The sequence below is a fragment of the Pelobates fuscus genome, chromosome 7 (assembly GCF_036172605.1).
Source record: "Pelobates fuscus isolate aPelFus1 chromosome 7, aPelFus1.pri, whole genome shotgun sequence".
NCBI lineage: Eukaryota > Metazoa > Chordata > Amphibia > Anura > Pelobatidae > Pelobates > Pelobates fuscus.
In genome coordinates, this window is record NC_086323.1 from 40,947,287 (window position 1) to 40,961,759 (window position 14,473).

The following is a 14,473-nucleotide window of genomic DNA, read 5'->3' on the forward strand; positions in this document are numbered from 1 at the left end:
GGGTTTTTTTGTGCATGCGCAGTGTTATTTTCTCTGTGCTGTGGGGGTTAATTCCCCTGCAGCACGGGGTCTATTAAAGGAACAAAATTAAAAGAAAAGGTAATGCATTTGCCCTTTTTGTGTCACTTATATTTCGTATGTGGTGCTTTTGTTTGCGTTTTAGTAAACGAATCCAAAAAAAACTTAATTTTCGGACAAAATCGTATTCGTACAAAAACGAATGCACATGTCTACTGCGAATAGGAGTGGGGCAAAATCCCTCCTGAGATGTGTGCAAACCTGGTGGCCAACTACAAGAAACGTCTGACCTCCGTGATTGCCAACAAGGGTTTTGCTACTAAGTATTTAGTCGAAGGGGTCAAATACTTATTTCACTCATTGACATGCAAATCAATTTATAACTTTTTTGACATGCGTTTTTCTGGATTTTTTTGTTTTTTGTTACTTTGTCTCTCACTGTTAAAATACACCTACCATTAAAATTATAGACTGATCATTTCTTTGTTAGTGGGCAAACATTCAAAATCAGCAGGGGATCAAATACTTTTTTCCCTCTTTGTATAGGGTTCTGAGTTTGAAAAATCAATTGTCTTGGGAAGGCGATGATTAATTCAAGGAGGTTTAATCCCTAAATACAGCAATCAGTTAAATGAACACCTAAATGCAAAATGTGGGCTAAAATAAGCAAAGTCAAATATGTCTACAGTCACAGTGGTCTATTTCACCTTATAACTTTTATTTTGGATTTTAGTTCAGTACAATTTTGTGTTTTTTAAATAAACCACAGTGAGTCACGAATCAAAGAAGTTTATCTGACTTTTAACGAGGACGCCACTAACTAAACACTTTTGCTGTATATACATTTTAATTTTAGTAATAATCAATAAGCTTTTAAGTGCAGCAAAGCATTTAATTGATATTTTCTGAGTAATTGCCGGACATTGATAACATTGTAGCTTAACAGCTGATAGTGTAATATTTTTAGTTATTGCCTTCTGAACTAGAAAAAGTATTGTCTTGTTCTTACTAATTTTAATATATATTGACATTAATGGACGTTAACAGCCTCAGAATTCCACCCAAATTTTGTATCAGAAAAGCTTCCAGTTCTGTGCTAGCTTTGCCTGACACCTGTATATTTTCATTTCCCATTTTCAGATCTCACTCTTGATCCCTGATGGTGCCTCTGTTGAGGAAAAAATTGCAGGGAAAAGCAAAATAGCCCTCTTTACCCCTATTATAGTTAGAAGCGAAAATCCACTAATCACACATGATATCGAGCCTAATTCATGAGCAAAGAATTGGAAGACATAACTGAGCTGTCTATCCTGGAACATTTCTCCTCGCCTCTGACTCTTTCAGCAACTTCAGGGACTATTTTACATTATAAGCAACTAATTTTTCCCTGGTATGGCTGTCCAGCTGGAAGAAGAAAGCAATATAAATCAATTAGCTTAAAATATGCAGAAGTGACAATAATTGTAATTGCTGTGTAAGGCAGGAAAGGGGGAAGCTAAAATATGATGTAAAAGCTCAGCCTGTTCTTCTATTTCATCCTTAAAAATGCATGTATGTGCCTAAAATGTCATATTTCCATATTCGTAATAACTTTTTTTATCTATATATATATATATAATTTTTTATTTCTGTTGTTCGTGATAATTTTATGCAGTTTGAACTTTTATTTTCCTATCTAAACCACTTACAACATGTGATATTTACAAGATAAAAGATATCCAACAAATTGAATTTACTTCTAAACGTTTTATATTTGTTAACTTATCGTCACTGGGTTTTCTATGGTTGATAAAGTACTTCTTCTATATGTTTAGTAATATATATATATTAAAATATAATATGATTTTCTTATAAAAGCATAGTAATACAAGTAAAAATAGATTGCAGCAAAAAATTGGAATATATCGAAGCGCTCAACAACACTTAGGTCTGAAATGGGAAAAAAAGAAACCTAGTGCCTATCTTATAAAAACAATAATCAAATGATAAAATATGATTCTAATTCTGCCACACACTTGATGGATACCCTTCACCACATCTCATAGCATAGTTATAATCAGTAAGAAGTGGAGCGATGTTAAGGTAAAAAAAAACATATCACATGCACAAATAGAAAACAAAATAGCAAAAATAATTATGTTCCCAGTAGATGGCAATCCCAAATTCAGGGTTATATAGTACATGTAAGAAAAAATAGAGAAATAGCAATAATGGTGCAAATCCGTTGGAGGTAATTGACTGCATGTACAGTGATCAGAATATAGTCAGATCCAATATAATAGCTGGTAAACTTATGTTAAAATAACAATTTTATTCAGACATAAAATTAAATGTAAAAATCTTGATAGAAGTGTAAATCAACTACCATGAAACAAAGTGCAAACAGGCTGCCGCTTACATGATAAAGTGGTGAGTATGACGGTACATGTACCCGTTACTCACAACCACGCTCAATCACAATGGGGGTTACCCATGTGGATATAAAGTCTCTGTGGCATCCGTCTGGTGGAGTTGCAATATTAGTATCTCGAGTGCTGTTCATCTTTTCAAACTCAGCTCCGCCCACCTATATGCGTATTGCATCACGTCTACGTGTTTCGCCGTGACAGGACGGCTTCATCAGGACATCTGATGCTCTTTCGGCCCCCTCCCTTGAGCGCTGTAAATGGCCAAAATTTCAGTTTCTGATTGGTGAAATCATAAAGCTTAAGTTTGCATACTGCAATCTCTCTCAAGCCTCGAATTATTGAAAGTCCTCTGTTTTGGAGTGACACTGCTTTCATGGCACTATCACCACCATATACTCTCTAGACCCAGAGAGGCGCATTTTTAAATAAAACACATTCTTTTATAAAACAAATATCAAATAACAGATGTTAGTACAAATGCCAATTTTAGCATAGTTAGGACAAAACTTCATAGGTTATAATACACAATTAAACTCCAGATTAAAACCTGTTGATTCCATAGAGGAGAAAGATAAAATGAAATAAAAATAAAAATAAATAAAAATAAAATGTTTTTTCTTGTAACGGCGGATGTGTCCGCCCTTTCTACTAATATTGGCCACGATCTGGGCATTAGAGCAGTTAACCACTATTTGAATAATACATCCTCCTATCCCGGTAATCAAATTCAATTTGTTTTAGACTCCATTAGACTTATTCTAGAAAACAATTATTTTTGGTTTAATAATGAGTTTTATATGCATATATGCGGTACGGCGATGGGCACCAGGTTCGCTCCTAGCTACGACAACTTTTTTATGGCCCATTGGGAAACCCACCATATGGGAGAGGGCAGTGGCTGGGAAGCAAACCTGGTGCTCTATAAATGCTACATTGATGACCTGTTTTTTTTATTTAGAGAGGGGGAGAATAACATTTAGAAACGTTTATCGAGTATATTAACACCAACGAATGGGGCATCAATTTGACCTTCAATTACAGTAACAGTGAGGTCAATTTTTTAGTTTTGACTGTTCATGTGGAGGAAGGAACAATTGCTACTAAAACATTTTTTAAGTCTATCGATGTGAACAGCTACATAGAGACTAGCAGCTGCTTAAAACATACCAAAGAGCCAATTAATTAGGATCAGAAGGAACTGTACCGATCAGAGTATGTTCACCCAACAAAGTCAACAAATTATTAATGATTTCAGGGAGAGAGGGTATAGTGACTTAATCTTGGAACAAGCTGTTGAGGAAGTTTAGCAATTAGGTAGGGAGACATTAATTGACTGTAAAGTTCACGATGGAAGGAATCAAGAGCAACAAATTCCATTTATTTGTCAATTTTCAAGGAATCAGAACAATAGAGTCAGAAGTATAATCTTTAAACATTGGTACTGGCTATTGAAGGACCCTGTCCTATCGACAATTAAAGAGTTTAAGGCAAATAGGAAGATGCACCAAATAAAAGAACGTACACCCTGCAATACAAAAGATATGATATACATGCTAACTTGCCACTGTGGACTGAGATAAATAGGCAGAACAACAAGACAACTTCGCACAAGATATGCGAACATGCCTATAATATTAAGAGACAATACCTACAGCATCAAGTCTCTTTACATTTTAAAGAATGCCATAACTCAGACCCATCCTTACTATATTCTATAGGAATTCAGCAAGTTAAAAAGAACTGTAGAGGTGGGCGGAGCCAAGACCTCAAGCTGAGCGGGCACGTACCATGTGAGCTCACGCCCGCCTCGCCAATTTTCGGGGGATCCCCCCTCAACCAGCACCCCTCACACAATAAAACCACGCCACACTGGTTAAGGGTACTGTGCTGATCCCACAGACCCCTTATTCGAGCGCAGAGGCGAGCGGGTGGTCGCGGAGGAGCGTTGCGGCCTGCAGGCGACAGAGCTGGGGGAAGGGGAAGAGACTTTGCCACAGTGGGATTGCAAGACCACGGGCTAGTGCTACAGGCCCTCAGGAAGGCCCAGTGCCAGAGGAGCACCCGACCACACAGCGTCTTACCGGATACCCACATGGACTATCCAACAGCCCTGCTCCCATATTGGCTATGGAGATCGGGCAGACCCAGGCACTACCTGCCTGACCGGAATAGGCTGAAACTCGGCATCATAGCGAACTGTCAGACCCCCTGAACTCAACTTGGCAACCTCTGACACGCAATTGGCCTATGTTTGTTTTCACCTAGTTATTGTTGCCTCCACTTTACAATGGGAGCGGTCCCAGTGGTCATATCTCTGTCAGTTCAGCATGCTATACCATTTATTTACTTTTATTTTCAGATCTGCACAGCAGACGTGGCATTTACTCGGCAAACACCTACTCGTGTCTAACTAGCCTGAAACACATGAGCATAGTATGTGCAGGTCAGTCTTAGCATATACAGCTTGAATATTTATACAGTCTCTATAGGGCTAATCGACTAATGTAACGTAACACACCTAACACGCTAGATCGAATCATTATACCAACCTAACATGCTTCCTAGTTATGCATAAACATTCTCACTGACCAGCACAGCATATGCTAATTCTTATCATTAACTTACACCCCTTGTATAGTCAGTCAGCATAACCAAAATCTCATCTCATGTCACTTTGTCTCTCGCTGACTACTTTTCCTTTCCTACTCATACAAATGGAAACATGCAGTTTAGCTACTATATTTTTAACATAAAATACCGTGCTGCTTACTCAGAATGAAATGTAATGTTATCCCTAATTGCTCCTGTTGTCTTACTCTCTGTTTCATTGTGTATTTAACGTACACCTGCATTTGTGGGTGGCACTGTGTACTCATGCATGACCAAAAAAAAAACTGGTCATTTTATGCAGAATTTGGCTGAACAGAGATCAGGTGGATATTCGAGTTGAATATGCTCATTCCCAATTGGCTGAACAATGATTTTGAAATTTGCCATTTTTAAAAATTAATATTTACTTACGTTATTAATATTTGTCAAAATATTTTTAAGAAGACTTAAGACTTTTTTTAGATTTAGATTTTTTACTATATGTATAAACATAGATTTCTTTAGGTATTTTTTTTAGCAGAATTGTGACAAAAGCATTGACTTATAGTATCACCTCATGTATCTATGTACTTTATTGTGTAATGGCACTTTGTTACTATGGCACCTTTTAATATGTTACGCTGTTGTGTTGTATGTTCACTATATGCACATCCTTTTGATGTTCATTCTGGTTGATAGGGTGCTATACCTTTAAATAACCAGCAAATTGTTCTTCTACAATGCATAATAATTAAATATATTATATGATCAATACTATGAACTGTTGCCATATTCTAACATTTTATTTTTATTTATTTTTATTTCATTTTATCTTCCTCCTCTATGGAATCAACAGGTTTCAATCTGGAGTTTAATTGCGTATTATAACCTATGATGTTTTGTCCTAACTATGCTAAAATTGTCACTTGTACTAACATCTGTTATTTGATATTTGTTTTTTAAAAGAATGTGTTTTATTTAAAAATGTGCCTCACTGTTTCTAGAGAGTATATGGTGGTGTTAGTGCCATGAAAGCAGTGTCACTCCAAAACACAGGGATTTCAATAATACGAGGCTTGAGAGAGATTGCAGTATGCAAATTTAAGCTTTATGATTTCACCAGTCAGAGACTGAAATTTTGTCCATTTATAGTCCTCACAGGAGAGGGCCGAAATAGCATCAGATGTCCTGACGAAGCCATCATTGCACGGCGAAACGCGTAGACGTGACACAATACACATCTAGGTGGGACCGGGAAAGACGAACGGCACTCGAGTAGCTAATATCGCAACTCCACCAGACGGAAGCTGCAGAGACTTCATATCCACATGGGTAACCCCTATTGTGATTAAGCGTGGTTGTGAGTAACGGGTACATGAAAATGTTTTTCTTATCTCCACTTAAAAAAAGCCTAAGGGCAAAATGCGTTGTGGCTTTTTACATAACAGTATTGTTTTAAATAAAGATATTTTGGCCACTTTCTTACTGTGAGTTAGCCATTTTACTTTTTTAATAGTTTTACTTTTTTAGTATTTTATTACTATTATTACCATCCTTTTTATCTGGTACCAGAAGTTTTTACTTTCCAGTGAGGATATTACTCCAAAGAATCCTAGGTGGTGATTATACCACTCAAGCGGTATCCATTGAGCAGTTAGTCTGCTCAATCAAATGTGAGTAACCACTTGGTATTTTATTTTATCACCTCTGGCTTTTTATACTTTGAGCACCATTGTTGTCTCTTTTTATTCCCCATATGGTTCCTTAATCAAGAAAGACTGCAAAAACCTCACGTTTCCCATAAGTGGGGATTGTACCACTGTACGCTATCAACATTAGAGATAAGTTCATAGCTCTAAAAAACGTGAGTAGGACCACATACTTTTTATATTGCACTCCACCTCGTTTGGGACTTACTGCACGATTAGTTGTTATTCTTATCTTTTTCATATGAACTACTAAGACGTACCCATATAACTTTAAGGAATACACCTACTATACAAAACTGTATCCTCCTCCACAGAGAACTCCTTGGTGTTGAATTTATCCACCATAAAGACATTTTTATCCTGGACTTTTAGATTCTATCCATATACTCTATATTATCTCTTAGCTTGTTGTATTGCTGCATATTTATTTATTATTTATCTCATTTGATTTTAGTGGCGCTACCTTCCTTCTATCTGTTTTTACCATGTACCGTCATACTCACCACTTTATCTTGTAAGCAGCAGCCTGTTTGCACTTTGTTTCATGATAGTCGATTTACACTTCTAAGATTTATTTATTTAATTTTATGTCTGAATAAAATTTTTATTTTAACTAAAGCTTATCAGCTATTGTATTGGATCTGACTATATTCTGATCACAATACGTGCAGCCAATTACCTCCAACGGATTTGCACTATTATTGCTATTTCTTTATTTTTCATTACATGTACTATATAACCCTGAATTTGGGATTGCCATCTACTGGGAACATAAGTATTTTTGCTATTTTGTCTTCTATCTGTGCATGTGGTATGGAGTTTTTCTTATCTAAACATCGTTCCTCTTCTTGTTGTTTTTAAAAGTAAAGTAAAAATATATCATAAAAAACATGCAGAATTAGACAAGCTTCCTACTCATATATTATCGTTCTGTTTCATTTTATTAATATTTCGATTCCCTAAGGATTTACCAACTAATAGAAAATGTTTGTGAGTGCCAAACATAAAGGACAATGCAGTTAATGGACAATGCAGTTGGGAAACAATGAAATAGGAGACCAGGCTAAGGCCAGTGCAGGTAGCAAACACTCAACAATCACAGGCCTTAAAAAGGTATGTGCAGCTCGAACACAAGACTCAAATAATTCCTGATCAGCAGGTGTTTAACCCAGGGACGTTTTAGCCGCGAGGCAAACAAGGCATTTGCCTTGGGCGGCATTTTCCAGGGGGTGGCAAAAAAGCGCCGCCCCCAAATGCCCAGAGCAAATGCCTTGTTAGCCTTGCGGCTAACTGACATGCTGGGCTGGCTGCTGGGCGGGTGGGCGGCTGGCGAGGGAGCACTTCCTCTGAGCTGTCTGCTCAGCTCCCTCGCGCGCCACAGAGTGAGGCTGGGAGACGGAATATGTTATGTATGCCCTGCATAGGGATCACATATACATAAATCATACAGTTATTACTTACAAAGATTATATATGTATTTAATAAAAGAGACCTAAGATTTTGTTGGGCTGATCATGTTCTACTTGATGTTACTGTTAATATGAAGTGTGACTGGACCTCCAAAACTTGGTTTCATATGAACTTTTAATGATTTAAAACAAGGATATTGAATGTGTACAGAAAAAATAATCAAACAAGATTTTTGGCATTGCGTGAATGCTTTTAATGCATGTCAAAAAATAATACGCCCTCTTTACATTTATGAAATGTCAGCTAGAGGAATCAGTTACACTATAGGATTAAGGACAGGCAGTGAGCTCAGATGTCATGGTGGATGAAGCATCACCCTCTTTCTGCCATCTGTTGAGTGTTACCTGACAGCTGTATCTTCTGTCCATAACGGGTGCAGATAATCAGAAGGGTTTGAAAGCAAGTATCTAGCACTGTCTGGGACAGATGCAGATAGAGAAAATAAGTGTTCTGATTTCAACAACAATTTTAATTGCACTCTAATGGCTATATAGGCTACAGTAGTGGGTATTGAGTAAAACCTGCAAACAAAATGAATGATCTATGTTTCTATAGCACTGAATTACCAAGTGACCAATCAGGAGATGTCACATATTTTATTTCCATTTCATAGCACAGCTTGCAGTAATTTTGGCACGATTTGAGATTTTTGTTGCTGGTTTCTGTTGAGCTGCCTGTGTGTTCGTATAGATAGATATTTCTTCCCCGGCTGTCTGACAGCTGACCACAATCAAGCTCATTATAGTATTATAGGCTAAACACTGTCACATGGCCAAGGCTCAACTGTCAGTCTTCATAAGTCAGATGGGGCTCTGCAAATATTTGCAATCATCAGCTGCTTGAGCCGTGCACCTCATGGCAACAGTGAAACTCCCTTTGCCATTTCTAATCCTTGGAGTCTTTAACTCTTTAGTGGCCGAAGAGCTTTGAAAACACTGGGGGTTATGTATTAATGAAATATGAAAGCAGAGCAGCTGTTAAAAGAGGAAATGCAGCTCTGTCTAGAAACATGATGATGTTCTAAGCAGATTTATTGACAGAACGCCATTTGGAGATGGTCATCCGGCATTAGCCAAACATAGAGATGTCTCAGATGGACAGCAGTAGGAGATAAATGCAGCTTTCCAGATTGGTCATTCTTTGTAATAATTGGACCAGATCCTAAATTATCTATTTAATTAATGTTTCCCATATGTCAGCTTGTCTATAACATCGTTGCATTGTGCATCATTGTCGGGCCTGCTGTTGCTTTACAAAAATAAATAAAAAATAATCTTAAATATCTGTAGTATTACTTTTTAAAATTTACACTTCTGACATCATGCTTAGTTATGGTTTTTACTGTGAATTGCTGGCTGAGAAAGATAAGAGAAGTAGTTCAACGAACACTAGAGCATTAGAAATACAAACATGTATTCCTTATGCTATAGTGTCCCGTAGAAGTTTAGGTGTCTAGGTCTTCCTCCAAGTGTATGAAACAGTATTTTACTTACCTTTAAGCCCTCTCCATCCAACTCTCCTCACTGCCAGTCTCGCCTTCTTGACTGAGATAACCAATCCAATACTTCCCCAAAGAGAAGCATTGAGAGTTCAGTGTGCATGCACAATCAAATGCTGTTCTAGGAGTAGCAAGTGACTGAGAACCGAGTTCGACAAGTGCCTCTAGTGGCTGTCTTCATGATGGTGCGTTAACCCTACAATGGAAACATTTCAGATTCTACGAAACTGCCATATTTTACATTTAAGGGTTAAAACTACAGGGACACTGCATTAGACCACTTTATTGAGATGAAATAGTCTGGGCACATTTAGTGGTCCTTTCAACAAAGCTGGACTGTTATGCATGTTTTTACTGTTTCTCTTTCCACCATTTTGATTTGTTTTTAATATACTCTGACATAAAGAGTTATACATTTGGAAACAACACATTATAATGTTGAAAGTAGCATTTATTTTGGAATTTGTCCAATGCTTTCATATATGCACCAAATTAAAATGAATTAATGGCATGCTTATTCATTTAACTGGGAATTGTTCACATTCACAAGGGAATTACAAACTGTATGCCAAATTGGAAACAGTCTCCAAATCTCTTTACCGTTCGGCTATTATCAGATTTAGCTAATAAACCTGATGTTCTTTTTCACCAAACAGCAAACTAAACTCAATCTCTCTAAAACTGAGCTTCTTATTTTTCCTCCTCGTAATGCTGATCCTCCTCCTTCGCTTTCCCTGCAAGTCGATGGTACTTGCATCAGTCCATCCTTGCAAAGTCATTGTCTTGGTGTTATCAATATCACATATCCTGCCCTATATATCCAGTATGTTCCTAAAACCTATTGATTCCACCTTAAAAATATTGCCTGCATCCGCCCCTTTCTTACGCAAGATGCTGCCAAGGAGCTTCTTCATCTCTCGCATGGACTACTGTAACTCTCTCATAGTTGGTCTCCCCAAAAGCCGAACTGCCCCGCTACAATTGATAATGATTGCTGCTGCCAGGCTGATCTTTCTCACCTGTCGCTCCTCCCATACCTAGCCCCTCTGGCAATCCTTACACTGACTTCCTGTATCCTATAGGTGTCAATTCAAAATACTAACCCTTACCTATAAAGCTCTAACCAACTCTAGCCCCTCTTACATTTCTTCCCTTATTCATAGATATGTCCCTTCTCGGTCTCTCCACTCTCCTGTCCGCTGCTCGCACCCTTACTGCTAACTCGCTCTTGCAGGACTTCTTGCGGGCGGCTCCCTTCTTTTGACCTGCCTATCCCCATCAGACTCTCCCCAAGTCCTCAATTATTTAAGAAGTCCCTCAAAACACATCTGTTCAGAAATGCTTATGGACTCCCAGAGTAACTTATCTATACATATCCAAATCTGTCTCTCGCTCTCCTAAAAGAGCCATACTCCACTCTCACCTACAGCTCTGCGACTTTTCCACCTTGTTTGGTGGCTGTCACAATTTGCTGCCCTTTTGTGTATTTGTACCACACCACCTCTAGACTGTAAGATCATTTTAGCAGGGCCTTTATCTACCTATTGTCCCTGTGTCATTGTGTAATTGTCTAATTTATTGTGAATTTCCCCCTTTCATAATATTGCAAAGCGCTGCTGAATTAGTTGGCGCTATATAAATACCAATAATAATATTAATAATAATAATAAGCAACTCTCACTCCCAAGAGGCTGGTTTAAAAAGTCAGAAATGGGGGGGGGGGGCACAGCCTAGCAGCCGCACTGACCAGTCGCACATCACACGAGCTCCGTGCTAAACAGCTCCTTTTCAGCCAATATTCAAGCAAATAGTCCTAAATATTGCCTGCTTACAAGTCCCAGAGACGGGGGTCTAATACTGCGGCAACAAACAACAGGACCATTGACCGAAATCGGCTGCTCCTTCCCGGGGATAGACCTGAGGCCTATTCAGACAGTGCGAGGGAAGCGGCCGATTCCTTAGCTGACTGTAGCCTACTCAACTGGAGGTCTCCCCTGCACCCTCTCTCCCCCTCCACCCCCGCCAGTGAGAGATATCGTGGCAACCACAACCTGCGGAACAGATGCAAAGCACCAACACTGTCCTACCTGCACCACCAGGCCAACAAAAAGTATCATGGCGGATGCCACGTGCAGCTCCTCAGCTAGCCCCTTGCAACCCTCTCTCACTGAAAGGCTAGACTGCCTGTTTGCCAACTTCTGGGCAAAGCTCTCTCTTCACAGGGACACTCATGAGGAGGCTCCACCGGCAATTGTCACACGTGACATCGTGCAGCAGTCCGCAGCTCCCAGACAGGGCCCAGAAGCGACTGGAATAGCAGGAAGGAGGAGGTGGATGTCACGAAGAAGAAAGCTTCAGCGCCAGAAACCTAGACCAGTGGTGTGCCGTTCTCTCCATAGGCAGTGGCCTACCCCAGTACCACTCCCTTAAAGCTTCTCTCCCCTCCAGGAGATCGCCACCCAACTTTTGAGAAGACAATATGCTGGGGGAACAGCATTCTGCCATGGTACTGCAATTTCAGGTGCTCAGGAGGGCGCTGGGGAATGGGGCTGGTGGGTTTGCCGATACTAGAGACTTCACAAACTTCCTAAGCAACACACTTCTTTTACAAATGTTGGAGATTGGCTGATCCACCTACAATAATGGCGGTCATTGTGTACTCTGAAACATGTATCTCAACATACTTCCTCTCTCTGATGTTGTGTTTTCTATTTTGTGCTGATTGTCTGTTCTCTTTTGCTTAATGTTTCTTTTTATTTGTGGTAGAGATGTGCTTTTACTTATAGTCCAGGAGGCCCAGTGGTACTACGCCCCTATGTCTGGGAAGCGTTCAGCTTTAGAAACCCTGTGCTTTAGGTTGTGACTACTTGGACATTTCTAGCACTCTATGCAATTTTGTAAACTACTCGTGTTTCCACTCAACCCACAACCTACAGTCTTACATGTCTCCATCCGACAGCAACTTCTTACATTCCAGACAACTAGACCCTGTCAGTGAACACTTGTTATTCTTAATTCCACTATCTCGACCATGCACAATGTCAGTTTACCAAGCTCATATTAATACCTATTCTTGTACACCAAAACATGCTCAAACAGATGTTCCGGGACTATTACTTTTAAAAAAAAATGGTTCTGCTCTGTTTAGGAGTATATTGTTGATGCTGTTTGAATTTCAAGTTATGTGTACCTATTCCATAACTCCTATATCTTTTTGTCTGTATAATGTAAATCATTTGCCTCAATAAATGAAAGAATTATAAAAAAAGGTAAAAAGTCAGAAAAGGCTTCTGCAGAGATCCCACACTCTTACAGGGAGGATCAATGTGAAGGTCAAATTTCTGATGTCAGCAGAAAAGTGCAGTGGCAGTGAGAATAGCCCAGGGCTAGTATGAGTGTATGAATTATTCTTTCAACTCTGCATCTTAGGATCCCCTGATCATTTGGGTTAGAGGGTGATGATTTTGGTTTACATTTGGATTTTTTTGTCATGCATATTTTGCTAACTGTTGCACTCTGTTTATCTATTAGTAGAAGATCTATTGTGATTACTGCTCAATTATTTATGTTTCCATGTAGAAAAATGTTGGACACTGAAAATGTTTTTAAAGGGAATCTGTCATTTCCCAGAATTTTTAATAGTAGGTAAATGTTTCTACTAATTATTTATTTATTATTATTTTATTTTTTTTGTGCAATAACATTTTTACCAACAGGCATAAAATTCCACATTAGCCAAAACAAAGACATTACAATTTGTAGTACTGTAGCATATGATAAACTGCACATTTTCAAAAGTGCTATGCATTTTCAATGTTTGTCATATGTGAAATTTCAAGACAAGTTTTGGTTCCCTTTACGTGTGTTAAAGGGACACTCCAGACATATAAAGCATGGATGTGCGTTACGTATCAGGAGCACCCCAACTTAGTTGTAAAAAAGGGAAAGATAGGGGGCTCAATTTTACATATAAGACAAGTGAATAGAATGAATCAATGATACTTATTCACTTTTGATCCTTTGTTATCAATCGAAAACCCCATATAATGGACCTAGAAATATAAAACACAATCCATAGCATGGAAACATAGCTATATGAACTAGTGCAGGTGACAAGTAACAACTCACAATATTCAGAGCCACATATAGAAGGCTCTGATTGTATAGGCCTATAGATATCATTTTTCCAGGTTCTCCTCTTTTTCCCCTTTTTACAATACGCAGGATGAAGAAGGAATCCAGATATAGAGGTAGTAGAATGATTTAATAAAGTACCAAAATGCAAGTAAATAAAATAATCTGTGTACACATTACAACAGATATAGACAAATAATATCTGTTATTGACTTCTATAGGTAGTAACATTCCTGACAAGCATATCGTTCATATAAACAACTTAATTTAATTGTAATTTATAAAAGTGCTGATTAAATTCAAAATCTGAACTTTTAGAAAAAAATTGCAGAGACACCTTCTTGGTTGACAATCACAATGCCTTGGAGGTTGTCTTCCAAATTCCATTAGCTCCATGGAGCTAAAAGGTGTGTAAATGATATCCCAAGTAAAAGTGTGCAATAGCCCATTTTAGCCCTGTATAGGTTTCCAGTCCTTAGACTCTCTGGGCTGGTAGTCTCAAAGCTGTTAAAGCCATTCATGTCCCAGTGGTTCAAAATCAGAGGCCTCTTATTATTCAATTTACATAGCATACGGGCTGAAAGCCGTGGCAGTGGAAAAAGGGGTGGGCTTGCAAAGCCGCAACAGAAGAATTGCAACTTTTTGAA